The sequence below is a fragment of the Ochotona princeps genome, chromosome 1, assembly GCF_030435755.1.
Source record: "Ochotona princeps isolate mOchPri1 chromosome 1, mOchPri1.hap1, whole genome shotgun sequence".
Lineage (NCBI taxonomy): Eukaryota > Metazoa > Chordata > Mammalia > Lagomorpha > Ochotonidae > Ochotona > Ochotona princeps.
In genome coordinates, this window is record NC_080832.1 from 79,713,985 (window position 1) to 79,741,551 (window position 27,567).

Here is a 27,567-nt window from a genome sequence, read left to right on the forward strand (position 1 = left end):
TGGATTTAGAAAGAGCTAAAACATTGCTCATAAATTGTTCCCATCTTAAGACTTTATAGACTTTCTCTGTCTGTGTTATTGAAAGAAGCCGCCAACATTCATAATCATGGTTTTCTAGCTTTGAGTGACATAATGTAACAGCCTTGGCTGTGTTCCCTGTTCAACAGCTTTACTTCAGCTTCTCTCTGCATGCGGGGAATGAAAAACATGAAAATGTTAATTGAAATATTTGTGGATGTGTCTAATAATTAAGATATAAGAATATCCTAATGAAGTTGCAGATATATTAATATTTGAATATATTGTTTCAAATAGGCATTTCTATTGCTTTTAAGACAGTTAACAATTAGGAAAATTATTCAGGTTTTATATCTATACAGAGAAGAAATATCTGTGGAGGTTGAAGAGGTGGTAAGAGAAAGCTATGATATTAAGGACTACTCATGTATTCTTCCATTATTGATTTTTGCCTAAATATGTTTTAAAGATGAATGATAAGTAGATATTCTTAATGCAAAAGACAAGTTAACTACAGGATACCCTTTCTGAAAATCAGTCTGCTTCAAGCAAACAGGAGGCACACCTATTGTTTATCCAAGTATGTATTTATTTATCTTAATGAGTTGTGTAAGACTTACAGTGTCCTGCAATTTTGAACTAAGTAGTTCATCATTACAGTTAAAACGTCTAATCTTCGAGTTAGACAGCTTTAACTGTAAAGATAGCTTTGCATTTACAAACTGTGTCGCCTTGGGAAAATTATATAACTTTTCTCAGCCTGGTTTTATCTTCTTCAAAGATTTATCTGTTAGAAAGGTAGTTGACAGGTGTTGGGAGGCAGCAAGGGACAAAGAGAAAGAGATCTACCATCAATTGGTTATTTTCCAGAATGGCTTTAACAACCTGAGCTCTATCAGGGTGAAGCCAGGATCCTGGAACTCCATCTGGGTTTACCACATGTGTGCAGGAGGCCAATTACTTGGACCAGCTTCCACTTGCTTCCCAGACGTATTACAAGGATCAGGACCCAAATCATTGGGATTCAATCTGGGCTCAGGAGGCAGCTTAACCCTCAATGCTTGCCTCAATGTCTGCCCCTCAGTTTTCATATTAAGTGAGAGTAATTCCTTTAAAACATATAGAAAAGTTATGACAAGTGGATATTATTATTAAAAGATCACTGAAATTTGACTTTCTTACTGACTTCCTACAAAATGACAGGTGCTTGTGGTTGCATACCTCAGTCACATATGGGTATGCATCAGGTATATACATGCATTTCAAAATGAAAATAGGGTGGTATTATCTCTGAGTTTGGATGATCTGATTTTATATTCAAGTACTTTTTCTGAGAAATATATCCAGTTGTAACTTCTGTTTATCATGTCTACAGGTCTAAATTTATTTAGGAGTTTTTATATGAAATATTATTTCTAAACCTAGAATAGAACAATACAACGGATAATTAGGTACAAATGTTCTGCACTTGAAAAGTCATTGCCCAAAGCATATTATAACTCTGAGCCAAAAAATTGCTATATTAAAAATTCATAATTTAATACATTTTTACATCACCTATGCAGCTAATTAATTTGCTGAATAAATCTAGAAATATAAAATCATTAAACATAAGATGTGATTAAACAATAATTTTTATAAAGATTTGTTTGTTTATTTATTTATTTAAAGAGCTCTACAGGGAATGGTAGAGACAGAGTGGGAGAAATTAGTCCATCAGTTGGTTCATACTTCAGATGCCAGCAGTGACCAAAGCTTTAGGCCAGGTCAAACCCACTAACCCTGAAGTCCATCCAATTTTCCCACATTGTGTCAGGAACCCAACTCTTGGACCATATTCCACAGATTCATATTACCAGCGAGCTGGATCAAAAGTGAAGCAGTTGGGAAATAAAATGGTATCCGAGTGTGAGGCTGACACTGAACGTGCTGGCAATATCCACTATGCCACAATACTAACTCCAAGTCATTTATTTTAAATATCAGGTTTGATAAATTGTTGTTCTTGCATTTGCTTAGAACTATAATTTATAACAAAATACAGTCAAGGAAAATGCTTCCCTTAAAATATGACAAAGAAAAAAAAGCAAAATAAATGATTTTAGGTTGATGTATTGAACATTGTAGGTAATTATTAAATATTTTCTCAGTAAAACTGAAATATATGAACTGAGGTTCAGATTAACTAGAGTACACAGAAAAGCAACCAAAATTATATATAGAGAGAGAGCTATGTATCCATTTAGGAATGAGGTACTATATGAGGAAGTCTTAAACTAGATATATATTAACACCTGCTTATTTGGAAACTTGCATTTTTAACTAAATCTCTAATTTTACGTAAAAAGCCAGTTGCATGCAATATGCCTGTTTTAGTTTTATTACAACTAGCTGTAATTGCTCTCCTGGTTTCCATTTGTCTTATTTGTGAAAGGTGATGACAATAACATCTTGTGTCTTGGACATCATGGAGTTAGAAATACTTCATGCGGCCCTTCAAACAAGCATGTCCCAGACTCTATTTTGGAATCTTTAATTAAAATCTCAGAGACAAGGCCTGGAGAACAACATTTGCTTCATTCTCCATTAGATTAGATATTTTATTGAAATGAAATATACATGCAAAAATACATATAAGTAGAGGTAAATGACCACTTGTCTTCCAATTACACTCATAAACAACACTCAGATTAGGAATATCTCAGTACTGGTGTCCCAAGAGTCCTACTACATCACTCCCATTTCTTTCTCTTTCTTTCAACATATGAAGAAGCAGTATATTGTCAGGGACCAGCACAGTGACTCAATGGCTAAATTCTTTCCATGTGGGCACCGGCTGTGGGAGCTGGCTCTTGCCCTGGCTGCTCCACTTTCCAACTAACTCCCTGCCTATGTCCTGGGAAAACAGTGCAGGATGACCCAGCCTTGCGACCCTACACCATGTGGGAGGCCCAGAAAAAGCCAGTGGCTTCTGGCTTTCAATTGGCTCAGTTTTGGTCGTTGTGGCCTTTAGGGGAGTGAGCCGGTGGATGGAGGATCTTTTTCTCTGTCTCGCCTTCTCTCTGTAAATTTGCCTTTCTACTGAAGATAGATAAATCTTTAGAACATAAACAGACAAAATACAGTATATTGTCATTTAGGTGGTGTGATTCAGTGAAGCAATATTAATAACTATATATCAAGTAGAACGATGTCCACAGAATTTTTATACTTTCTCAATATATTATCTATCACAAATAATATTTGCTTTGAGATTTCACTCTAAGAGATACCAAATTTTAAAGAAACTTTCAATGTAGTTCTTTAATGTAGCTAACCTTTCAAAACAGATGGTTCCAGAGTTTCTGTACCAACTGGTTGCAGGAAAAGAGCCTGTCAATTAACATCACTCAGTACCAGTGGAACTAAGGCATTCTTCCCTCTGCAAACAAAATTTAAAGATCTGATATTCTAGAATTTGAAAGAGTAAAATGATAAAATGATTATTTATATGAAAGTAAACAGAAATGGTACAGCAATATGTTCAATGACTCCAGAATCAAGTAAAAAAACATGAAAATCCCATATGAGCTGTGATTCAAATCCTAGCTGTTCCACTATCTCACCTAGCTCCCTGCTAATGCACCTGGGAAAGCAGAAGATGATCAACTTGCTTCTGGGTTTAGCTTGACCCAGTCCTGGCTGTTGCAACCTTTTGGGGACTGAACCCAGGAATCGAAGCTTTCTCACTGTTTGAGCTCACAGTTTCTCCCTTTCCCTTTCTCTGTCTCTCCCTCTTTCTAATTCTGTATTTCAACTAAATAAAATTAAAAAGTAATTGATAGGAAATATGTTTTCTTCATACAGTTTTCCCCTTTCAAATGTATGCGGAAGAGTCTGGTTTTATTTGATCATGTTTCCTTTGATGGCTCCATTACAATGAAATGAAAGGTCACACAAGATTTATCCATTCACTACAGATAAGCAATCCAGAAATGTAAGGGAAGATGATTCAGATTAAGTTCAGAATGTATTTTCTAGCAGAAATCCAAAATGTTGTCTAGATCAGTTAAGGCTTCTGTACTTTTATTGATATATTTTCCATTAATCATTCTATGAAAATATTTTTGAATTTTTTTCCTCTGTGAAGTGGAATATATAATTGCAGTTGGTTCAGATCCAGGAAAAGTGAAGGAAAATCACTTTCACATAAATGGCAAGATCCTGGGACATTGGTACCAAAAATACTGCACACTTTATAGGGAGTTGATTTTCAATGAATGAGTGAAAAGAGAAACTTCAAAAGAAAAAATAATACATTGAAGTGTTTAGTTGGGTTTTCTTTTTCTTCTGGCCAGTGTTTGCTATCTTATAGTAGACATATGTTTTATTTTTCAGATTGTCACTGCATGTGTCTATTTGCCAAAGACATGGTTGGTTGTAAGCAGCTCATAATATTCAATTGCAAATGACATGAAATTTAAATCCGAAACTAATTGCTCTTTTTTCACTGATTTAATAATTTGTATAAACTAAGCTACAGTGCTGTATTTTGTTAAGGGTAATAAAAACTAAACAATCGAACAGATGAGCCATCAACGGCCCAGATTTCAAGACTTTGTTTTATTTAACACAAAGTTTCAATTAAACTGAAAGCAGAAGATATCAAATTTTAGTCCTTACTGCTTTTTATTCCTTGCACCAATATGATGAGCAACTGTGCTCCTACTTTTATGTCCATTTTTAATTATCAATTGCTTTATGCATAAACTATCCACGTTACAAGAGGGGAAATGTTTCTCAAAAGTAGTCAATGGAAGGCAATATTGTGAAGCAGAGAGTTAAACACATAGGCTGTAACTTAAATGAAAGTTGGTACTAACCAGCCATAAAGAAGAAAATCTTTTGCAACAAAATGGGTTCAACCGGAAACCATTATGCTTAGCAAAATAAGCCAGGCCCAAAGAGACAAATACTGTATATTTTCCTTGATCTGTTGCAAATCTCTGCTAAAATATGTTCATTTGAAGTCAACAGAAATTTCAATTGTAACTTGATAAAGCACATAGCTTTATAAATCAATGTTTGCAACTAGGATGGATTTCAGCATTTTTTGATTCAGCAACTGAATAATGTTCTCAGGGAAGCAACTTCTTCCAATCTCTCCCTTTTCTTATCCTGGTGTGGTTATCAGTTTGTTGTTTGAAGCTGGCTGTCAGGAAGGGAAAGAGAGGAGGGTGGAAGAAAATAGCATTGTCTTCTTAAATCAGATTGAATTTGTAAAACTTTAATTTAAAAGTTTAATAAGATAGTTGTCAGGTGACAGCCATTAAAAAACAATAAATTCTGTCAAGAATTTGGAGAAAAAGTTACCCTAATACAGTCTTGATGGGAACATAAACTAATACAAACAGTATGGAAGACAGAATAGAGATTCCACAGGAATCTGAAAGTGTATCTAATGATTCAACCATAACTTTCTTGGGGATTTACCCAAATGAATTCAAATTACCATGTGAGAGCTATTTGTACCCTTGTATTCACAGTATCTAACATACAAAATGAGCCCAAATGTCTATCTACTGATGACTAGATAATGAAATGTGGTCTATATATACAAAAGAATACTACTCATCCATAAAAATGGATAAAATCCTGTTTTGGCAACAAAATGGATGCAACTGTAGGCCATTATACCAGTCCCCAAAAGAAAAATATATTTTCTTTCATGTGTGGTAGTTAATATAGAATGCAAGAAGATTCCAATATATACAAATAAAGTTGGAAACTATATTTTGACATTGTTTATAACTCTTGTTTGTAGTCCTGTAGAGCATTTTAAATTAATGTGGATCCTTCCTGAATGTCCACCTGAGAATCTCTTCTTTTTCTGCTTTCTTTTTAAATTATTTAATAATATAAATAGATCAGACTTCATGCAATTCAGAGATAAAATTGAGACTAAAATGGTACCTCCTTTCTTCTCTTTCCTTCCTTTCTTTTTTTGTGATATTTTAAATTTACTTCATAACAATAGACTTAATTCTCCACTAACTAAAAAATTAACAAGAGAAAAAAAGACCACTGTTCAACAGGAGATATAGACAAAGGTGTAAACAATAATAAAATCTGAAGATTCATTTATTTCTATATTACTTTCTTAATGCTAAGAAATTATCACAAATCTGATGTCTTACTAAAGTAGAAATTTATTCTGCTGGACGTTTGAATCAAGATGTCAACAGGACCCTGATCATTCTTAGGAATCCAGGGAAAAATGCTACCTTTCATTTTTCTGGTTCCTGGTGATCCTTGAATTTCCACAGCTTTCATGTTTATCATTCTGCATGGTGTTTCCACTTAATTTGCTTGCCTCTGAATGAACTTATTTTTTCAAACTTTTTTGTTGTTTTGGGAAGAGCTTTATACAGACAGAAAAATCTTCTATTCACTCGTTCACTCTTCAAGTGACTGCAGCAGTTGGAGCTGAGCTGAGCTGAAGCCAGAAGCTTCATTCAGGTCTCTCATGTGGGTTTAGGGTCCCAAGGCTTTGGGATATCGACCACTGTGTTCCCAGGCAGTAAGCCAGGAGCCGGATGGGAAATGGAGCAGTTGGGACTAGAACTGGTGCCCTTATGATTTCAGTGCTGGAAGTAGGAGGATTCGCCAATTGAGTCATCATCCCAGCCCCAAACATCATCTTATTATAAGGAGATTATAGGACAAACATATCCTATATTATCAATATCTTTTTGGAAGACATAAATCAAGTCACGACACTCCTTCTTGCATCCTTCATTGTTTCTTTCCTATCATCCTTGCTTATTTTGATTTTGATTTATTTTTATTGGAAAGGCAGGTTTATAGAGGAGACACAGAAAAATTGCTGGTATACCCCTCCCCTTCTAGCCCCTCCTTTGCCAAGGGCTCTAAGGGCATGAACTGGACCCAAAGCCAGGAACCAGTTGTTTTCTTCCAGACATCCCATGAGGTTGCAGTTCCCAAAGCTTTGGGCCACCCTCTGTTGTCTCAGGCCATAAGCAGGGAGCTGGATGGAACGTGGGGCAGCTCTTATAGGAACCTGCACCCATGTGTGATTCTGGCACTGAATGGCAGAGGATTGGCCACTTGAGCTATTGCTGGCTCCTTAACCTGATTTTTGAATTGAATTCTAGTGCCTTTCCCCACATTACTACCTATGCTCTCCATTTGGCATTGTACAGGAATTGCAAAAGGAACAGTAAAAAATGTATTCCAAAGGGGCCTTCTTCCTACTCCCAGGAATCCTGCCTTTTTAAACTCTTCTTCTCAGGAATGGTTTAACTTCCACTTAGTACTAGGAGTAGAAACTGAATAAATTAAATTTGTACTTTAAATATCATGTATCCAGGTTTTATTCTAGGTTTTAATTGAGAAGAAACCCTAAAGGAGACTGTAACACAAGTCAGAGAGAGAAAGAAGAGTGGAGAATCATAGCAGCAAAAATAAATTTCTTAAGAAGAGAATTTTTTCCAGATGTTTAAATAGGGAGACATTTCTTACAGCCAAAAATAGAAAATTTTCATCAACTGGAACTTTACTAAAGTAAATCATGCCCATGAAATGTGGGCTTTAAAAAGAGATGTTGCAATAAGGGAGATGAGCCATAAATGGAAGATAAAGATGTGGAGAGAAATGACATACTAGGTCAACTTTGGAGAAACTTGGATGTGATGGTAAAAGAGATAGCATGATAACTTACTAAGGAAATTGTGATGTAGAGATAAATGTGTTACTTTATTTATTCATCTGTTAATTTGTATTGTGTTGGTTGCATGAGAGTATACCTTGGGCCTGGCACAATGACCCGATTTGCTAGTCTCACCATACAGGCATTGGGATCCCCTGTGGGAACTGTTTCATGTCCCAGGTAGATAGATCTATCAGAGATTCCTAAAAGGGAGATCAGGCAGTTAGCAAAAAAAAATATATTTAAGATTGTAAATTGAGATAGAATCAGAAGATTTTTTGATAGATTTGACCCATAAATCCAAAACTTCTACCATCAAGATCAAAGCAAAAGATCCCTTTCCCTAAATTACATGAAGGTGCAGATGCATTTAAGTATTAAGAAACAAAATGATGAGAGTGAAGTTTTGATGTTTGCTATTTATATTGGGTAATTTGAAGGAGAGTCTTTACTGGAAATTGTGGATGTAAGTGAGACATGAGATTTATGAGGTATGAATAAGAAAATAACAATTTTCCTTGGATCTTAGTAGAATAAGTTGATTAGAGAAAAATGGAAGATTGGCATTCTTGGGAACCAAATCGTAATCAACAACATAAATTCAAGAGAATATCAATATCATGCTTGCTTAATATATTGCTGTGGTGTAAGATGTTGATATTATTTTGTTAATGAAGTTAGAAAGATGAATTTTTTTTCTAGGAAAACCAACTAGAGGTTGTAGAGCATGCTCAAATTCACACTGTTCTTGGTGAATCTAGCAGAAATAAGAGGCCATATCACTGATACGCCAGATAAGAGCTTGGTTAAATCAACCTATTAAAAAAACATACTCAGACTCAAAAACTTGTACTCAGACTCACAAAATATAGTCTATGACAGAACATCACAGTGTAATAATTTACAAATATTGCTAGATTTTAAATGCTTACACTAGCTTAATTATCATTTTTTCTAGAACCCCAGAATAGCAGATTATATTTAAGTGGTCATTTTATAAATCAAATCTAGAATGATGTGGATTTCATGAATGGATTATATGCTCAATGACACAATATACGTAATACCTTTATCAATAAGTGCACTATTGCCATACATAGATACCACAGTGCTAAACACAGACAGTGGATAATTTCCCCCCTCACTTTTTTTCAGCTTTTTTATTTTCTTTATTTTTCCAAAGAATAATTTTTTTAAATTTACAACTATTTGATCTGGAATTAATAATGTGATATTAAGCAATTTTGCAAAATCTCTGTTATTTCACCATAAATAGATTCCTAATTAACTCTCACATGACAGACTTAATTTCCTATATTCTTGGAATATAAATAACCAAATCTTATCAATTTTTTATCCTCTAATAAAATTACTCTATAATTCAGTTTATTGGCATAATAAAATTAGGAAATGTCATTTTTTTTCCACATTGTTTTAAGTTTGTTATCTTTAGCTTATAACCAATCAGTGAAAAGACAGGTAATAAGCTAAGATCTACAGGTGATACAATTCCTGATTAGAATTTATAAGCAACTTCTAGAGAAAAAGTAATTATTAATAAGTTCAGTTCACACAAAGTAAGCATACAAAATTCTAACTATACATCAAATCGTGTCTTCTATACTAACTTGGTCTACCCAAAGTAAATATACATTTCTTTTAACTATAACTGTAATCATTTAAAAGTGAAGAGTGACTTGTTAAAAAGATTTATTCATTTTTACTGCAAAGTCAGATACACAGAGAGGAGGAGAGATAGAGGGGAAGATCCTCCATACACCAACTCACTCCCCAATTGACTGCAGCGGCTAGAATTGTGCCGATCCGAAGCCAGGAGCCAGGAGCTCCTCTGGGTCCTCCACGTGGGTGCAAGGTCCCAAGGCCTTGGGCCATCCTCCACTGCCCTCCCAAGTCACAAGCAGGTAGCTGGATGGGAATCAAGGCCACCAGGATTAGAAACAGCACCCATATGGGATCCTGGCGCATTCAAAACAAAGGACCTTAGCCACTAGCCAGGGCCAAAGTGTGACATTTTATACAATACCAAGTCCTTTGAATTTACCAAACTGCATGACTAGAAAACCGAGTAAAGAAAAAATGAGGCCTCTTTCCATTTCTGCAGGATATTCAACTCAAAATATATTTCAAAAGTCCATTATAAGAAGGTTAGTTGTGGTTAGTAGGGCAAAGATGTGACATCAGCATCCTTCACAGCAGCTGGTTCCTTGTCTTTTCTCAGTTCCTCCGAGACGCATCTCGAGAAGTTGGGTAGGAGTCCCCTTATTCTTTGTTTACATAGCAGGTAGTCTCTCTATGAGTTCTACTTATTTTAAGTATGTGGAATAGTCAAATTCGTAGAAACAGGTGAAATGGTAGTTGGCAATGAACAGGAGGAGAGTATTTGGTAGAGACATTGTTTTATAGATATGAAGTTTGTCTTTGAGAAGATGCAAATTTTTTCAGAGATTGACGATTGTGAATATACTTGATGCCACTGAATTGTACAACCTTAAAAAAAAAAGTTTAAGATGTTCCGACCCCAGCTCCACATTGGAAATAATAAAACTAACTAATGATGCTCAGAAGAACAAATTGTGGTATATTGATACAACGGAATATCACACATCTACAGTGCAACAGCACTGTGGAGTTCGCTACTGCAGTTTTAAGTCGAAGAAGCTAAAGTGTAGGATTTCATTAATATGATAAAGCTAAAACACATTGCCCATTAGTTGAAATCAGAATAACTTACCCATTCCATTCAGTAGGATGGGTCTTAGGGTGCCTCAAAGGGGCTGGGAATCAGGTGCATCTTGATTTGGGTGGTACCTATAGAGTGTCTGCATATGCAAAAGTTAATTGAGATGCCTCCTTAAGACTTTGGCTCAGATTGGATGTCTGAGATTTAAATTTATAAACTATATTTAAAATTTTTCACTTGGCAAGGCCAAGAATATAACCCAGTCTGGCATCCTGAAAAAAGAAAAGTTGGATAGTATTCTTATTCTCATGAAGGAGGTCATAAAAACTTGCAACTGACTTTGCTTCTGTAGTTTAAATAAAATTGTTTCATTGAGGAGATAGGAGTGAAATACAGAGATGCATGCAAAGTAGAGATTGCCTGAGGCTGCCACAGGGTCAATTTATTCCATCAGCTCAGTAATAGATTTGCAGAATGAACAGTGTCATTCTTGGGTGGTCGTCTGGCCCACTTACACTAAGATCCATGTAATAAGACTTATAATTTAAAAGTTTAGTGTGTTTTTGCCTTTCTGAGTCATGAGCTATCAATCTGTCCCAGGAATACTTTCACAGGCATCTGAAAAGCAGTGAGGATTGGAAGGGATTAGAGTTTGTTATGGAGGATTACCATGATAAAGAAGCAGTAAATTCTACAACTCAACACAGTTTTACAAAGCGGAAGAGTGGCCTTGCAAGGCAATTTATCATCTTGAGAAAGGATATTCTGAATTGCTAGATTTCTCGTGTTCTGATTTTCCATTTCTGAGCTTTGATATGTGAGTTGGAGATGAAGGAGGGTATACATTATATAAGGTCAGGGAAGAATGAGGGCAATACCAAATAATACAACCCAAGCAAACAGTATCAGAGCAGCAGCATCTCCCCCCACCCCTCCACCTGATTCTTTTAGGACACTTTTCCATACACTTGCTAATTTCTCCATTTACCCATAATATCTGTTTTGATCAACTGTTGTGGCAAAATAAACCACATTAATGAAACTAATAAGAATTATTATTTTTGCTGAAGACTATGGATGAAGGTCATTTTCACATGGAGTCTCTTGCATGTTGCCAGGCATCAGCCCAGCCTCACTTACTTCTTCGCTGTTTAATTAATGTCCATGTTTAGCCTTCAGCAGCTTCCACATCCCACTCACACAGTGGGATGCATGAGCCCAATAAAAGACATGATGAGTCCTCAGTGTATGCATGGGACCCTCTGCAGTTATCTACCTCAGACACTCAGGGACTTCAAACCTCTAAGACTGGACATGGTGATTGTCCAGAGCCTTATCCCAGCTATACCCTAACATGTACAAGGCAGTCAGTGACTTCTCAGAGTCATAGCATGCAAGGTTCCTGTAGTCACAGCTCACACACAATCCATTGTAAGCCCCGCAGGCCTGCCCCAACCATGGAAACAAAGGAAACATTCCCAAAGCCAAGTAACAGTGCTGTGCCTTAGCATTTTGCACCTGGGAACCCGTGATAGAATTGGTGGATGGGAGTGCCTTTTGGCCCTGAGTGGGTACCCTACTGCTTGCCAACTCTCCCTGTCAAACTCAGAATCACTGAGATGAAGGATATCCTTTGGATAAAATCCTCACATCACATGTGTGCATGAAATGCCATAGTCTAAACTCATGTTATTAAGATGGTGCTTTCTCTCTGATAGCCTGGTTCCCTTGTTAAGTGTTGGTATAAAAGAAATTTGTTCAATTTTCACAGGGTAAATGGGGCACCCACAGTCCTGCTGTTGTTATAGATCAGATTCGAAGACCATGTAGCTTGGAACATTTTCTCTCAGTCAGTAGCAACAATAGTATGGGTTGCTGCAGTTTTCTCTGATTTCCTTCCAAGAAGAGGGCATTTTGTTCAGCCACTGACTGTGGGGGTCACTAGTGGTACCTTCACTCATTTCCCAGCAAGGCCTGACCCCATTTACAGTTCTTGGGCAGGCCAGCAGAGGTTGCAGTTCCACAGGGGTGAGCCCACATTACCCCAACAGATTCTCTCACTCTTGTTCTCACCTCCAAACCACTTTTGTGTAGGTCCCCTACATACATATACACACATGTTGTGGACTTAACAGTGTAAGTCCCTCAGCTGTAATTCCTAACCTGCACGTAAAAACCACAGGCCCACTGCCACTTACGCGATCCCATCATCTCCCTGTAAATCAGACCCTCTAACCATGAGGGTGTACCCCTGGTGGCTTGAGGGACTTTGCCCAACCCTTTGGCCAACCCTTCTGGGCAGAGTCAAGCAGTCTAGCTACAGGCACCTGTGCAGGTCAAAAAAACTAACCTCAAGAATAGGGTGACAGAACTTCCACCTTATGAGGGAGCCAATGTGCTCAGCTGTACGTACCTGCACAGGGCTCCCTCATTAAATTCTTCACTGACTCATAGATCATACAGTGGCATCATTTTCTTCAAGAAGGTTCTTGATTTCCTTTTTCATTTCTTCAGCAACACATTAGTCATCCAGTAGCATGTTATTTAACTTCATGGCGTTTTTAATTTCCTTTTTTTCCTGTTGTTGATTTTGTTTTGTGCATTTTCATTTAAGGGGATGTATAGTTAACTGTGTAACGAGACTGTCATATCCAGTAGTATGTTATTTAACTTCATGGCATTGTAAATTTCCGTTTTTCTTCCTGTTGATGAATTTGTATCATGGCTTTTCATTGTCAAGGCTATGTATAGTACCTGTATGATGGAGACTATCATATCCAGATGTGAGGATACAATGCAGTATGTATCTCTACTTCCAAAGATGGACTCCCAATGAAACTGTTTACTATACCTTAACAATAAGATGCTGGACTCTCCGCCATTATCCGTGCCCACAATGATGGACATATGACTGTTTATGAAGAACTACACCATAGTATTAATACAGGGGAACTCAGTAAGGAGGGGGAGAGAAAGGGAACCCAGGACCTATTGAACTGTATCATTAAATAATAATAATAATAATAATAATAATAATAATAGAAAAATAAATAAATCATTACCACTAAAAAAGGTTTACTTCACGTATAATGGATATGTACTCCAGAGTGGAATCATTGGATTATATAGGTATTCTATTTTTATATTTTCAAGAAATCTACATGTTGTTTTCTGCAGTAGTTTTACTGATTTACATTCCCAAAAAAACTGTGCAAGGATTCCCTTTTCTTCACACATTTGCAATGCTTCTGTGAATCTCTGGAGTTCTAAAATTACAGTATGATAAATGTGAGGTTATCTGTTACAGTGTTATTCAGTCAGCCTCTACATTGAATGGGACATAATTAGTTTGAATCAGATATGTGTTTATCATATCTATCAACAAAAACAAAGCATGAAAAACGAGAAGTGTTTTTCCTCAGTTATGGTCATTTTTGCATCTAGAAGTTTCTCCCTTTATGAGAGAACAGCTACAGAATTTAATAGTTTGCATACAAATTTCACTGTTGGCAGCACGTCTTCATCCTTAAATCCATCCCTCCTCCAATTTGAAGAATATAACTTAAGAATACAGTTTTAGTTCTTTGAAAACCCATCATTAAATAGACCAATCACTGGAGATATAATGATATTAATCATTTTTCAAATTTCAAGCAAGTTTTACTTTAAACTTTTATTGGTTGTGGGCTGTATCTACAACTCAAGAGAAATCTCTTTGTTTTACAGGTTTAGGTTTTAAGTGACAATGTCTAGGGCTTGCTTATAACAAAATGACTCTTCTGTATTCTCAATATAAGGTGACAACACATTCCTTAATTATCTTTGTGAATTCATATCAATATAAACCAGTACAACCCACAGGGAGTTTATGTGGTCTGTAATTTTAGGTTCTGATTTCTCTCCAAAGTATTTTACAGGCTTAGGAGAGGCCCCTTACATTCACTGAGTCTCCTGCTTGTGTTATTCTACAGAAGCCTAAAACCAAATAACTTATTTAGGAGAGTTTGTGAAAACTATAGAGCAGTAGGAGGCAATCGTCTTCTCGACTTTTCTACATTTTGAAACAAGACAAGTATTAGGGACAGGAGTTGCACGGATTGCTTTATTTAAAGCTGATTCCATCCGTTTTATTCGATTTCCCCACATAATAAACTGTATTTCAGGGCAGAAATAAACACTCACAAATCATAAACTCATAATGTTTATATTTAATGTACATATTGCAAAGTAAATAAGGTAAGTTTTTATATACTGATTTGATAAATTTTGTGGCTATTTTCCCTTATAAGTTACTTATTGTAGGAAAATATAATACCTAGCTTTTTATGCTTGTATTTTTTGAAACACATATATTTAAATTTTTGTATAGACTTATCAGAGTAATATAGATTGCAATTTAATTTTCAATAATTTTGTTACCTGTGTTCTTTTTCAACTATTGCTGTCATTTAAAATATTTTTACTGTCACTTTGATATGAAATGTTATTATAATGTTATTTATAATCTTTTGAAGATTGTCACAAACATTTAAACACCACATCAGTTTAGAGAGGTCAGATGATATAAAGTTAAAGGGTTTTACCTATGGATTCTTTTCTTTGCACCAGCACTGTCAGTCTTTACTATTCTGTGTTGCTGTTTGTAAAAACTGTTTCATTGATCCCCCTTTTTCCTGCATCTTCTCTTCCATCCTCCTCTGTGGATCATTTTCAGATTAATCTTTTTTTATGTTTCTGTTCACGTTGCCACTTCCTTCTTGAAAGTCTTCCTTACTTTCTTATATCATATTAAATTCACATCTCTCAGTTATGCATCCAATATCTTCTACAAGAAATTCCCACTTTTCATCTCCTCACGCCTCTGTCCTCCTGTTATTTACACTTTCCCTGTATTCACCCTAACATCAAAGTAGCACTTACTTATGCATTTGGTCTACCTGCTCTGATAAAGTTAATTTACTTTCCTTTGGAACTTCATTATATACTGTCTTGTAACAATTCATTTAATGCACTGATATACTCTCATTAATTTGTGGATTTTGATGTGTGACTTCTTCTTACTATGTCTGGATATTATGATCCTTGAAATAGGGGATATAGAATCATAATCATGATTCCCAATATGTGATTAATTAGATTTGAGGTATCTGATAAATTAATCAATTCAAAATAGTAGAATCAAGTGCCTGAAATTATTATGTTATGCTTTGAAAAAGATAAAAAGATATGTAATGAAATGTTGTATTTTTCTCTGCATAGGAGAACTGATTAAGTTATTCTGCAACCATTTGTGGCATGCTAACTCTGCTTCAGAAGTGTTTAATTTGTGTTAAGTATTTGGGCTTATGGAAGTGAACAAGTTGGATAAATTTACATTGATACAATTCATTTCACGATAAATGTATAATTTTAAGAAGAGTAAAACGTAAGCAGAAAATGAAAGAGGCAGTAAAGAAAGATTTCAGAATCATTCTATGATAAGAATTATTTAAAAATTTAACCATTATTTGAAAGATAGAGCGACAGAGAGAGAAATGAATTCCTACCCACTGGTTTACTTTCCAAAGACTTGTAACAGCCAGGACTGGACTCAGCTGATGCTACAAGATTGAAACCCTTTCCATATGTCCCACATACCAACAGGAAACCTGCGACTTGATCCATCACTGCTGCCTAACAGAGGCTATTTTACCAGAAAGTAGAGTCAAGAGCCAGAGCTGGGTCTGGAACTCAGGTACTCCAATGTAGGATACATGCATCCTAACTAAAATTTAATTCACTAGGATAAATGATCATTCCTAATTTATCCTAAGACTTCAACTATAAACCATCACAAAATTTATTGAGTTTTAAATTCCATCAGCAAATATTTATTTTTTTAAAGATTTATTCATTTTTTTATTACAGCCAGATATACACAGAGGAGGAGAGACAGAGAGGAAGATCTCCCGTCCGATGATTCACTCCCCAAGTGAGCCGCAACGGGCCGATGCTGCGCCGATCCAAAGCCGGGAACCTGGAACCTCTTCCGGGTCTCCCACGTGGGTGCAGTGTCCCAATGCATTGGGCCGTCCTCAACTGCTTTCCCAGGCCATAAGCAGGGAGCTGGATGGGAAGTGGAGGTGCCGGGATTAGATCCAGTGCCCATATGGGATCCTGGGGCTTTCAAGGCGAGGACTTTAGCCGCTAGGCCACGCTGCCGGGCCCGCATCAGCAAATATTTATTATTTTCTTACCTATTGTGTAATTAGATGAATATTCAGAATGCCATGGTAAGAAATTCTCACCTACTAGACTTTATTTTTACTCTCCATTCATTCTTTATTCAGTATGTGTTTATTGCTAGCTTCTTGGAGTCAGGGAAAGAAATAAGTGCTAAGAATTTTTAAAATACAGAGCCGGCTCCTGTAGATATTAACATCTTTACAATTTGAAATAAGTACAATTATTGTGAAGGTTTCACATAGGAGGTTGTAAAAGAAGGCAGATTCAATGAACTTTGTTGTTTATACAGTTTTGCCTAGGATATCAAACCCATATCAGTTGTCTTCATTTGTGTTTTCCTAGGTTTTAACCCTAGCATAAGTACTCAAGTGCAAGAGTTTATTTTGAATGTAGAATGCCTAATAGAATGTAGGCAGCAATACATGAAAGACAAAAATTAATATCACATGGATCTACTCAAGCTAGTTAATACCATGGCCAACTAGATCACAATTATTCAAAGGAGCTCTGAGGAAATTATAGTACTCAACTGCTGCCTGTATTGCCTCTAGCCCTCAGTGATAAGTCCAATTTTAATTAACCAATTCCATGTCTATTATTTCTTCTCTGGGGAAAATAACTCTTTGTCCCTTCTAGCCTGCTAGTGTTGCAGATCTGACTGGGCAAACTGGGCTGAATTATAGCTTTAGAACAATAAGTACACATATTTATATTAAACAGCTCTTTGCAGACATGAATATCAGTCATATTTACAGGAATCAGTAAATATGAATATAGCTGACCTAGAGCAAAGGTTTCCCATGAAAGCACTCCTCTGTTGGACCTTGCATTGGGTTCAGATGTTCAGACAGATTCTCTCTGACAGTGAGAGATGATTGTAAGTGTTCACATTGCCATACTAGGAGACCATGGGGCTGAGTTTTGAATACTGTGGAGTCGTCACAGGACCCCTTTCTCCCTCTTGTTTTCTACTGATACTCTAACAAATTATTTTATATAGAGATTGGAAAAGAAGCTTTGTGAGCAATTTGCTGTATTTCAAAGCTGTTTGTGGGCTTTAGCTTTTCCTTGGTGGTCTCAGCAAACATACCCAAGAATATATGCAGATAAACTAATACTTTGAAAGTAATGAAATTGCAAGCTTCAGCTTTCTTTGGGAGCTAAAAAAGATTTTTAGGAGCATTGAGATTGTGTTACTTTCACAAAGGAAGCAGCTAAAAGGTGATGACAAGAGGGAATGACCTGACAACAATGCTAACAATAGGTGAATAAAATTATGGGCTTCAAAAATTCTGAAGTATGACATGACTGCATATAATCCTAGAGATGAGAGCTTGACTTTTCTTGTTAGTGAAAAGTTAATGAAAGTGAGACAGAGGAACTATTTGAATTCACCCAGTACATTAGTGACCTTGACAGGCGAAGGTCCAGCTCCTGGGTTTCCTGACTTCACAGAATAGCCTATGTTCTGCTTTGCAGCCTTACAACTTAGACGGGTATATTTTTCCGAAGGACTCTTGAACAAAACTTTGCTATTAAGTTCTATTTTGAAGTTTTATTCTATAAAAGTAACAAAAAAGTGAAATGATTTAGGGTTTGAAGTATCAAGTTGAAGAGGCTATTTTATTAGAAAATGAAAGACTTTGTTAAGTATAATAATTGGGGACTGAAATTATAATGCCGTCTGCTCTGGCTAACCTAATGAACCAAATCTGTAAAACGTCAATGCATTCACCAGTCACCCTGCGAAGTGCTTTTTGAGAATGCTAGACTTTCATATTAATTGGAACAAATTGCACATAATGAGTTTCTGTAAATTGTCTGATGCCTTACATTGTCAAACCTTCCAGAGTCCAGATCTTAAGAATTTATATCATGGATATAAAACACAAATAGCTTTAACTTGTCAAAGATGTCCACCTGAAGAATAAGTTTATTTCTGTATGAAGTCTTAGAAATAGGGATTTGTTACTTCTGTATTCTCACCTTGCAAACACCAAGATGCCAAATGGACTCTGGTTCATGTCCTGGCTGCTCCACTTCCCATCCTGCTCCCTGCTTATGGCCTGGGAAAGTAGTAGAGGATAGTACAAAGCTTTATGGGAGACTTGGAAGAAGCTCCAGGTTCCAGGATGTAGATGGCCCATCTCTTGCCATTGTGACAATTTGATGAGTGAATAAAATACAAAATATCTTTCTCTCTGTCTCTTCTCATTATCAACCTATCTTTCCAATAAAAATAAATACATCTTTTAAAAAAATAGAGTGTTGTGTTCAATACTGAGTCTGTTTGGTTTTGCAATAGAAACCTGCGTTTTTCTTCTTCTTTTCTTTAATCTTGTAATTGATCCAGTTAAAAATACGCAGACTTCGTTAACCCCAGATAAAAACTAATTGGGTCAGTGTGATAGCTTTTTATTTTGTGCTCCATTTTTCAAATTTACATGGGGAAATGTGCCTAAGTAGTTAACGTTACTTTTTATTAAACAGTGAGAATTCAGCTCCAAGTAAAAGAATATTCACCTGGAGTGGTCTGTTACCGTTGCATTAAAAACCTGTTTGAAAGATTTGGCTTTTCCTTGGTGGTCTCAGCAAACACATACACAAAGCTTCAGCTAGTTAAAAAAATTATCAGCACTAGTGAATCACAAATGACATGCAGTGGACTGCATATATTTAAAGTGTAAAACCCAGTACGTTTTCATATATGCCTATATTTGTGAAACCAAAACCAAATTCAAGAAAGCAAACAAATCAATTACCTCTTCGGATTTTCCTGTCATTTGCAATCCCTTTTTTCCGTCTCTTCCTGCTACATATCCTCACATTTCCGTTTTATGTGATTTACTTTTTAAGAGTATATATATAACTAAATATATAACTAAAATCACATATAGTATGTGTGACATATTGGTTTAGCTTTAACATTTAGCATAATTATTTTGAGATTACCTGCCATTTTTCTCTTGTAGATTTTCATATAAAGACTACAAATTTAATGTGGGTCAGAATACAATTATAGAACTTTCCTCCTTCTCTCTTTTCCTTTCTTCCTTCCTTCCTTTCTTCAATCACTATTTCCATTCTTCCACATTTCCTTCCTTCTTTCCTCATACTTAAGATAGCAAACTTTTAATTTATATTACAGTTAAAGGTTTAATATTCCACTAAAAGAAGGAAATCAACAACTAAAAGTACTCAGGAACAGTACAGGAAAGGGTATAAACAACAATAAAACGAAAATACCTCACTTTTTACTCATACAGTAAATTTTTAAATAATTTTATTTAAAATCTATATTACTATATTATTCTTAGGAACTTATCTGACAGCCATATCAGGCACAGTTTGATAAAATTATGTTTGCAACCATATAGATACACCTACGCATTTCTTTCTTGCTTTTGTTTTTTAATTTTTGAATTTCAGCTTCCACAAAGAAGGAAGAACATGGAATATTTCTTTTTCTGTGTCTAACTTATGTCATTTGAAATGATGTCCTCTAGTTGCAACAATTTTGATACAAATGACAATTTAATTTTTATAGCTGAATAATGTGCCATTGTATACGTATATTAAATTTTGTACCCATTCACCTGATGATAGATACCCTGTTTGGATTTCAAATTTCTGTCATTGTGAGCAGTGCTCCTATAAACAGATGCAGGCATATCTTTGAAACAGTATGCTCATGTCTTATATTCCCCTTTTGTTGCATTTCTTCTTCTCTGTCTGACAGGATTGAGGTAGTAACTAATTGTGATTTTGAGTTGTATTTCCCTGATGGCTAGTGATATTGATCATTTTTTAATGTGTTTGTTAGCTGCTTGCACATACTTCTTTTTTGTTTCTGAAACATCCTGTATATTATTGCTTTGTCAGATAGGTAGGTTGAAAATATTTTCCCATTATGTTAGCTGTCTTTTAATTCCATTATTTTCTTTAATATATAGCAATTTCTGAATTTGATAAACTCCTCTTTGTCTATTTTTTCTTTTCCTTCCTTTATTTTAGGGTCTTATCCAAGACTCCATCACCTACACCAATGTTTTTATTTACTTCCTTGCATTTTCTTCAAGTAACCTCATAGTCTCAGATCTTAAGTTCAAGTATTTCAATCAATTTGAGTTGGTTTTTGAATATGGTAAGAGCTACAGATCTAATTTTATTCTTTGCGTTTTAATCCAGATTTGTCTGCACCATTTAAGAGATCGTCTTTTACTCAAGGTATGAACTTGGCATTTTTATGAGAAAGCAGTTGGCTCATTGTATGTGGACTAATTTATGGGTTTTTCATTTTGTTCTACTGATCTATGCATACGTTTATGTGCCAGTACCATTTTGCTTTAATTATTGTAGTTTGTAGTATGCTTTGAAGTCATGTGTTGTGATGCCCAGCTTGATTTCTTTCCCTTTGGTTATTCTTGGATTATGTATAAATTTTAGAATTTTTTGCCAATTCTATAAAGAATGCCATTTTAAATTTCATAGAAATTACATTGAATTTGTAGATTGCTTTAGGTAAAACAGACATTTTAATGGCATTAATCCTTTCAATCCATGAGCAAGGAATTCCAGTTTTTGCATCTATATGATTTCTTTCAAAAGTATGTTATGCATTACATTATAGATGTCTTCCATTTCTTTGGTTAATTTTACTACAAAATATTTGATTTTTTGATAGCTGTTGTGAATTGGATTTCTGTTTTGATTTCTCTTTTGTTGAATTTATCAGTAAACATACAGGATAGTTACTGTTTGTAAGTTTATTTTTTAACCTGCAACGTAATGAACTGTTTGATCAATTATTAAAACTTTCTGGTGGAATGTTTAGAGTTTTACATGTACAGCATATCCCTCTTGCCAGTCTGAGAGATGCTGTGGAAAATTGATAGGCTTTTCCCTAGGTCCTGATGGGAGAGTGTGATTTGGTACAGGGGCTCATAACACCACAAGCTCTAGTCTCAGTTAGAGGCTATGAAGTGAACCCTACTCTGTGCTACAGAGTGATTACAAGGCCTAGAAGGTATTATGCACTGGCAGGAATGGGTACAAAGAGGTGAAGTCTGACAAGTTCTTCCTTTGGTTCCACTGGAGCTATTCCAGTAGGTTTGAGGAAATTAGTCCTCATGTTACAGACTTGGGTTGATGACTTGTATCTCTCATTGTAGGAACCAGATGCTGGGCATAGTGACAGCCACCTGCCTGAAGCAGAATGATACATCAGAACAGTCTAGATGCTGCAAGTAAGTGAGAGTTTCTCTAAAAGCTGTAAGAGTAACATCAGCAGTCTTGATTAAGCCAGGCACAGATGGAACTGTCGTTAATTCATACACAATGTGCAAGAATGATACTGGGGTTTGCACCTGGGGTTTCAACACCACGAGGTGGCAGGTGCAGAGGGAAATTCTTCAGATTAGGTCCAGATATTTTTGGCTACTACTCAATGATAACCCAAATGGATTTCCAAGGAGATCGGATCACTTAGCAATCCATGAGGAATGGATTTTTGTTTCTAAATATCTTCTTTGCATTTTTGTTTCTAAATATATATATATATATATGTATATATATATATGTATATATATATGTATATATATATACATATATTAGAATATCTTACCATTGAGTTTTTTTAAAAAGATTTATTCATTTTTATTACAGCCAGATATACACAGAGGAGGAGAGACAGAGAGGAAGATCTTCCGTCCAATGATTCATTCCCCAAGTGAGCCTCAACGGGCCGATGCGCGCCGATCTGAAGCCAGGAACCTGGAACCTCTTCCGGGTCTCCCACGCGGGTGCAGTGTCCCAATGCATTGGGCCGTCCTCAACTGCTTTCCCAGGCCATAAGCAGGGAGCTGGATGGGAAGTGGAGGTGCTGGGATTAGAACCGGCGCCCATATGGGATCCTGGGGCTTTCAAGGCGAGGACTTTAGCCGCTAGGCCACGCCGCCGGGCCCACCATTGAGGTTTAAGAGTTCTTTAAGTAGCATCGATGCAACTTCTTCATCTGATATATGTTACGAATTATTTAAGAGTTTTTTTCTTGTCAGTTTCTATTAAGTAGCAGATGCTCTAAATTTTGATGCAATCTAATTTTTTTCTTTTACAGATTATTCTGTTGATATCTATAAGAAATTTTCAGCTATTTGAAAGTCTCAAATAATTTTCTCTTTTCTCTTATGCTTTCTTTTGAAGACATGTAATACATTTATTTTCATGATTTATCTTTAGTTACTTTTTTGGATACTATGAAGTATGAGTCCAAGAACATGTAGCTTTTTGCATCTGAATATTCAATAGCTATTTTATCACTTGTAGAAAAGATTATGTGTTCCCCACCACACACTTTTTCATTCGTATCTAAAAATAAGATTTAGCTATTTCTGTGGATACACTTTAGGGTTTCCCATTATGAATTTGAAAACAGTTCATAGGTAAATGGTTAAATTACAGAGAAAAGCCAAAGAATTACTAACACATTTCAAATATTAGACGTATGGTTAGGACAGAGGGATAAGGTCAGCAAAGGGTTTCTAAAAGATGCAATGTTCTTTTCCTTCATTAGGTGTTAAGTACAAGAGTGCTTGGTTTCATTATTCTTTAAACTAAATTAAACATTAGTGAAACTGTATTTTATATACTCTGTCTTATAAAAAAACTCTATATTTCACAGCAAAAATAACTCCAATGTGTCTTCCTCCAAAATTCTATTAGCCAAAACTAGTGTATTGGGCTCCCAAAAAACACATATTGCCAAAGGGATATTGAATTCCTATGTGTTGCAAGGTGGCTAAAGGAAATTTGTTGTGTATTAAGCAATTTTCTTTTAGCCTCAGACTTAACACCTGTTGGTCTGCTCTGTGATCCTGGATTGAGTTGCTTCCAGAATCTTTGCTTCACTATCTCTGCTCTATCTCTATCTCTATCTCTATCACTATCTCTATCTCTATCACTATCACTATCTCTATCTCTTTGACAGGACAGTGCACAAGAGAGAAACCAGGAAACAGAAGAGAAAGACCGTCCAAGTTTCAGTTGTAGATCATTCCCTGTCAGCATAACCAGGCGACAGTTCTCTCCCCAGGAAATTGATTTAGGCTCAAGTTGTTTTCCATACTTTCAGATTAGCCTCACAGTTACGAGCCCTAGAAAACACTGCCTTTTTTTTGTCCTGCTGTCTTCCCACCTTATAGATTCAGATAATGTAAATTCTATTCCCTAGTATTTGAGCCTGGCATTGGCTTTCCATACCTTTTATCATTGTTACATATCTGTTCTATTCCCATCTTGCCATTTAGTTTTCTGGTAACTTCCATTCAGAGACTTTGTACATAATTCACCTTTAAAACAGCACAGTGGTTTGGTTTTACTGGTTTGACATTGCTTTTGTGTCATTTGCCCTAGGAATTTTTTGTTAGTTTTTGGAGGACATGTAGTCTCAAGAAGAAAAATACACATGGGAGATTCCATTAAACATTTTTAAATAAAAATATAAGAACAGGTGGCTACAAGAAGATTTGGACCAACTTTTATCACATATTTCAGCATATAATAGCTGGCAGAACAAAAGAGCTCTTAGAGTTAGTCATGTTATGCAATGAAGTTCCAGTTCCTGTTCTTTCAAATGCTGAATAAAAATGTTTTGTAAGATATGTTCCATGAAAGTATAACCAGCACATCATAGTGGCAATAGAGCCTGCACCTATTGTGGGTTGCAGGCTCTTAGTTAGCCTTACTGCAGATTCTTCTCTCCATATGCAAAATTATTCTAACACAGAGACCTAATGATGTAGGAAAGGATTTATTCAGAGATTCAAAGCAGAGCTGAAGTCTAATCTCAAGTGCAGTGTGGTATGTGAACGAATGGCTAAAACCTCTCACAGAACAAAAACCTTCAACACTGGGAAAACACTGAGCAAAGTAAACAGCCCCTGTCAAAAGAAAAAGCTTTTAAGCAGAAAAGCCCCTCAACATGGTTAGGCTGTCATTTTTGTGCATTCCTGAGAGGTAGGAAGTGCTATTCAGGATGTAACCCAGTTGAAAATTGGAAAGGAGATGAACATCCATCTCTGCACACTTCTTGGAAGCATTGAAAATGTTGGAAAGTCAAGTGGGCAATGTGAGTTGGCGTGCTTCTCCATGCTAAATATTTTGTTGAGCTCATGATGACCTGTAAGTCATTGTAGAGACATATACTACAGTCATGCTGGATATGCCCAGCTGGCACTAGCTGCAGGTTTGCGACATTGTGGATCTTGTGGTTTCCACTACTACAGAAAGCCATGCATGAAAGCCATCCTGTGAGGTGTATAGAAAGGGAGGTTTGTGTCAACAGCAGAAAGGGAAGATGCATTCAAGAAACATATCACAGGAGGGGACAGGTTGTCATAGTGGCTGGCTGCAGTTATTCCTTGGATGACAGGATGATGATGGCTGTCAAAACATAAATCATCTGGATGTGTCAGTCAATTGTGTCAACTATCAACACATATGGGTTGGCACAGGGATGTCTGCAGCAGTCTGAGCTGTCATTTTTGAATTAGACTATTGAAGAGCCCAGCAGCTAAAGCACACCTCAGTTTTTGAAACAGTTTTAGAAAAGAGAGAGGAAGGGAGGGAGGGGGAGAGAGAGGGAGAGACACCTGCTGATTCATTAACAGATGACTTGAATGGCCATTGTTGGGATATGCTAAAGCCAAGTGCCAGAAGCTTCACCCAGATCTTCCATATGCTTATCAGGTGTCCAAACACTTGGGACATCTTTCACTGCTTTCCATGTCATTAGCAAACAACTGAGCCTGTGGCTGAAGCTAGAAGTTACTAAGTCCATTTGGGCTTCTCCTATGAGATAAAAGGATACAATCACTGAGCCATTTCTCTGAGTTTTGGGGGAGCATGCTATGAAATTAAATTAAAAATTATTTTTTTAAAAAATAACATTTTAAACATTTATTTTTCATTTTTATTGGAAAGTGAGATATACAGACAGGAGAAGAGACAGAGAGGAAGCTCTTCCATCCACTGATTCACTCCCCAAGCGGCAGCACCATCTGGATCTGAGCCAATTCAAAGCCAGGAACCAGGTGCCTCCTCCAGGTCTCCCACACGGGTTCAGATTCCTAAGGCTTTGGGCCATCCTCAACTGCTTTCCCAGGCCACAAGCATGGAGCTGGATGGGATGCCAGGCTGCAGTGATACCCATATAGGATCCCGGAGCAAGCAAGGTGAGGACTTTAGCCAATACACTACCGCCCCAGGTACAAAAATTAAATTTTAATGAGAAAACATGTTCTTTGTTTTATTTTAAATTACAAAGTCAGATATACAGAGAGGAGGAGAGACAGAGAGGAAGATCTTCCGCCCGATGATTCACTCCCCAAGTCAGCGCAATGGCCGGAGCTGAGCCAGGATCCAAAGCCGGGAACCAGGAACCTCTTCCGGGTCTCCCACGTGGGTGCAGGGTCCTCGACTGCTTTCCCAGGCCACAAGCAGGGGGCCGGATGGGAAGTGGAGCTGCCAGGATTAGAACCGGTGCCAATATGGGATCCCGGGGTGTTCAAGGAGAGGACTTTAGCCACTAGACCATGCCGCCGGGCCCTCTTTGTTGTTTTAGCAAATAAAATGTCAGTGTCATTTTAGAATACACGTAAGTATTTTCAAACAAGAAATTTAAATTAATTAGGAGTGATTTAGTTCAGCTCACTGCATTCTTACTGGTTATAGAAAAGAATTTACTAAGAAATTTGAAAAATAATGGTTGACAAAACAGTAACAGCTAGGACCTCTGGATGTTAGATAAAGATATCAAAGACATTGGAAGAGAAAAGAAGGAAGGATGAAAGGCAGGAAGGAAAGAAGGCAGGGAAAGTAAATGGATAAATGTGACTGAATGTCTCTGCCTTTTTGGACTTGTATTATTTTAAATATCTGCTCCCCCTAGGTCTCAGCTCTTTTAAGATTGTTTCTGCTTCAGGTTCTAATTTTGCTTTCAGCCAATTCACTGTAACCTCATAACTCAATCCACTGTAACTTTATGGCACCATACCTGACAACTCCACCCACCAATCCCTCACAGCCCCTTTCCCTAATCTCAGCTCTTCTACCAATGCACTGTGGCTCTGACAATCCTATCCACCAATCCCCAAGACTCCATGACACCTGTCCTGGCCATAACACAGGCACATTCCAACGTGTCTCACCCCTGGGCATGCTGCCACCTTCCCCGCCCGACCCTTCCTCATCCTTCTTCATCCTGTCCTCCCCTTTCCCTTGCAGCCTCTTCCTGCCACCATGGCAGTAGACATTCTCCTTTGTTTCTTTCTCCCTCTTCCCCTACCCTGGTCCTACTTTGGTAGAACAATATAACATCCTTGGTACCTTGCTGCATCTGAAATTTTGGCTTATTGTGGCAGACTTATCCTGAAAAGAAGACTTGGCTGTGGGAAATTGGTTTCTCGTAAGAACCAACCATAAGAAACAGAGAGGGAAAAGAAAAAAAAATGAAGCCAGGGAGAGAAGGGAAAGGAAAGAAACAAAGAAAGAAGGGAAGGAAGGTAGGTGTTAGATATAAAACCACACCGAGATAGCGGGACTACTAAGACCAGAATGATGGTAAAACCAGGTTTACTGAAATCTGTTCCTGAGCGAGGTTCATTGGCCCACTAAGTGGCTAAGGTCAGAGGGTCACTGAAGTTGCGCCAGCACTGAGCCGTACATCCCTAAAGCAGTGGTGATGACAGGGCTTGATGTAAAGGCATGTGTTCTGATTGGTTTGCTCCACTTAAATGGGTCTGGGGAGGCTATTCTCAGTGAGAACATTTGGCTCCACCGAAGGGCTTTCCGCCTCCCCCCAGGTCCTCTGGGCTAACAGTAGGAAGAATGAATGGACCTGAGAAACACTTAATTTAAA

The 27,567-nt window shown here is 36.8% G+C and overlaps 1 pseudogene; it reads left to right on the forward strand.

The window, feature by feature from the left end:
* The window catches only part of LOC101517548 (ER membrane protein complex subunit 2-like), a 95,726-nt pseudogene that overhangs the window by 9,688 nt on the left and 58,471 nt on the right, over positions 1–27,567 (forward strand).